This window comes from Helianthus annuus, chromosome 15, assembly GCF_002127325.2.
Source record: "Helianthus annuus cultivar XRQ/B chromosome 15, HanXRQr2.0-SUNRISE, whole genome shotgun sequence".
Taxonomy (NCBI): Eukaryota; Viridiplantae; Streptophyta; class Magnoliopsida; order Asterales; family Asteraceae; genus Helianthus; species Helianthus annuus.
The window spans coordinates 138,317,464-138,321,136 of record NC_035447.2 but is presented as its reverse complement, the minus strand read 5'-3'; the positions used below and the strand labels follow the sequence as shown (position 1 = coordinate 138,321,136).

The window sequence follows — 3,673 nt, the reverse complement described above, 5'->3', positions numbered from 1 at the left end:
GCTAGCACGTTTTTCGTCTTCGTATATGTCACGTCATATCTCCGTTTCTATTAGATCTGTAATTAATTGTGTGGAGAATCACGCTAGCAAAAGCGGTCTTGGGAGCCCTTCCAAATTATTACCTTTCGTTGTTTAAGGCTCCAATTAAAGTTGTGAACATGCTTGAGGGTATAAGGAGGGATTTTGTGTGGGGAAAAAGGTCGGGAAAATACAAAATAAGATGGGTTGCGTGGAAGAAAATTGTGGCTCCAAAGAATATGGGTGGCACTGGCGTAGGTGACATTCGTGGGTCTAATTTGGCTCTTTTGGCTAAATGGTGGTGAAAACTTAAAGAGAACCCTTCGACTCTTTGGGTGCGGGTAATTCGGTCCATTCACACAAACAATAGAAATGTCCTTTTATTTCCAAACAAGAAAAAGATAGTGGGGGTTTGGAAAGATGTGAGCTCCATTGGCAAAGAATTTTCTACATTGAACTTGGCTTTGGAAGACAACCTGTTTGGTAAGATTGGCAAGGGTGACAAGATTATGTTTTGGATTGACAATTGGTTGGAAGGAGGTCCTTTAAGATATAGATTCCCAAGCCTATATATGTTAGCTCAAAAAAAAGATGCTTTGGTCTCGGATTATTACACACGTAACGGCATTTCCGTTTCTTGGAGCTGGGAGTGGAAGACCGAACCGAGCAACTCTTCTATTCTTGATCAGTTGAATATCTTAAAAGATCTTCTTGATTGTGTGATTATAAGTAACCAAGAAGATAGGTGGATTTGGAATAATGCTATGGGTGAAGATTTATTAGTGGCTCTGGTTCGTGGGAAGATTGCACAGGTAAGTTATCAAGTAAATGATGGTAAGTGGCCATTATGGAATAATTGGGCTCCCTTAAAAATTAATTATTTCATATGGCGTGTCTCGTTAAACCGGATCCCGGTCAAAAAGGAGCTCAGGATTAGAGGAGTGGGGCTTGCGGATGGTATATGTGGTAGGTGCGGGTTGGGAGATGAATCTGTCGACCATTGTTTAGCTTCTTGTTTGCTAGCACGCGCGGTGTGGTGGACTGTTTTAGTGTGGCTGAAAATTCCGTATCCATCGGGGGAGTTTTCTTACACCTCGGTTTGGGACATTCTGAAAGTTTTGAACGGCTCAATGGAATGAAAGAAAGTTGTAGGCGCTATCTTCATGGCAACTTTTTGGCAAATCTGGAAGACTCGAAACGCTAAGGAATTTGATGGTTGGGGCATTCCGGTAGCGAAGGTTGTAGAGGAGATCAAGTTGAATTCTTTCTTTTGGATTAAATGTAGATCAAAATTTAATGCGTTAAATTAGGATAGGTGGCTAGATTTCAACCTTCGTGATGTAATTCCTTAACTTTGTTTTGTTTTGTCGGGTTTTTCAGCTTCTTGCTGGCCCGGGTTCTATATGTTATATAGAAATTGTTGCCGTTGAAAAAAAAAATTGTGTGGTGTATAATCATGATGATTTCATTCCATTATTACTCTATGAGAATTGTGATCGTTAATAGGGAAAAGTTTGTCGCAACTGGGTTTGATTGATTGCGGCTAGGGTTTGCTGATTTGTTGTATCCATTTAATTTATCAAATGATTGAATTTATGTTTCTTGTATGCTATTAATGCAGACAATTGTTGATTGGCTTACTGCAAGCTTCAAGAAAGACTCCTATGAAAAGCAGGCTCTGCAACGTTTGACTGAGGCTAACTTTGAAAGAGGCCAATATAGGTACATAGATTAGTTTGGAATACATGATTGCCATATTGAATTTTTGTTTAACACTCTTATGAAGCAATGTTGATTTATCATTTCGTTTTCATGCCTAACTTGCCATTCATTACAGCCGCTGCTGATGGTCCTAAACACATTGATACCAACCTTACCAAGGCAAAGTTTGAATAATTATACTCCGATCTTTTGGATAGGTACTTATCTTTTGATAACACGAAATTGGTTGTTTCATTTTACGACGAACCTTTTTTTTAAAACCAATTTGGCCTTAATCCGACCGACGGTTTGTAGACCGGTTCATATTCATGATCTTTGTAACCGCTTTAAAAACTAACCCGGTTGTAAAAAACGATTAAAATTGGTTTTTTGGTCGCATAAAACCATTGTATGCGGATTGACTATTAAATTATTAATTCGCTTTTTGGGTTCATATTAGTGGGTGTTTGAATATCCACTTTTAAAATAATTATGTCATGGTGTGATATTGGAAAATTAAAATCGTATGATTATTTAAAAAAATGTAATAAAATAGGATGTTAGGGATATTTACGAACTTTCTTAATTTTTCCCCCATTTCATGTTATTAGATCCACACTGTTTTTTTTTTTCTTTTTTTTTTTACTTTGATTTGGATTTGTGCTCTTTAAATCATATTGACCTATCTTTCAAACTTATATTATTGTTTCTATCTTTAATAAGATGTATTTAAACTTGGTATGTTTAAACAAATCTCTACTTTTTAGTTTTTTTCTTCTGTTGTAATCAACGGTGTTTGTAAAATTATGTTTTAACAGATTGTGCATTAGTGTGAGGGTAAGACATGAAGTATAAAGAGGATAAACCTGAAAGACATTCAGAGGTGGTACCCATAGGAGTAATCTAAGTGGAGCTATGCAGGAGTACAACTGCTACCAACGAAGCTGGTGAGTCTTTTACTGGTAAGAACCCAACTCTAACAAGATTAATCAAACGATACCCTCAATCAATTCACAGAACTAATTCTCGTCTTCTTCACCACATTAAAATCAAGAGTCATCACAGAGTCGTATTCTGGTAAAAAAAAATCCTTTCCTTGCATGGTTCTTTTTGTGCTATATTTGATCATCTTTGAATAACCCTAACAATTTTTCTTCTTTTTCGATATCAGAACACTGTAACATCTTCAATCGAGCTTTGTATTATTGTTGAATTGGATTCTCGACCGAGCTATGCAGGTTTAGGGTTTTATCTGGCGCATATATCCGTCCAAGGTTAATCAATCTTATCTATATGTTTTTTTTCCTTTTACTTGTTTTGTAAGATTTATTTGTGGTGTGAATTGCTATGTTTATATTTAGAGTATACTTTCAATTTGATTTAACTTTGTGCTGTAAGTTATGAACAACTAGAAGTATCGTTCTAGGCTTCTAGATCCGTTGTTTAGATAATTAACTTTACTTACATTTCAATACTTCACATAACCTGTTATATTACTAATACTAGCCTAAGACCCCGCGAGCTTCGCGGGTGGCTAAACACCAACAAAACACATCAAATAATTTAAACGTAGAAGCGTTAAAGTGTGATTTGTTAAGCCTAATATTTTGAGACAGCTGAGCACGTCCCAATAGTACATCTACATAATGTTCGTTACAAATTAAGTTTTTGTCAACTAAACATTCATGATGTTTTCATGATGTCTTCTTTAACTCCACTATCGCATTCATCCTCTGACATTAGTAATTCCAATCAGGACGACTTAGAATTTTAAGCTCTATTGCTAGATTATTAAAAAGAGTTAATTACTGTTTTCGTCCCTGTGGTTTGTCAAAATCACTATTTCAGTCCATTAGTTTAAAAATTGCTATTTCAGTCCTTGTGGTTTCACTTTCGTAACCATTTCAGTCCACCTCGTAACCATTTCTGTGACAACCCTCACCAAACCAGGTAT

General features: G+C 36.1%; 1 long non-coding RNA gene across 1 annotated transcript; it reads left to right on the top strand.

The window, feature by feature from the left end:
* The first annotated feature begins 2,391 nt into the window (after window positions 1–2,391).
* On the top strand, window positions 2,392–3,103 carry LOC118487182. The gene is made up of 2 exons (XR_004880679.1): window positions 2,392–2,796; window positions 2,891–3,103. It is a non-coding gene; the product is annotated as an uncharacterized LOC118487182 (long non-coding RNA).
* Window positions 3,104–3,673: the final 570 nt, after the last annotated feature.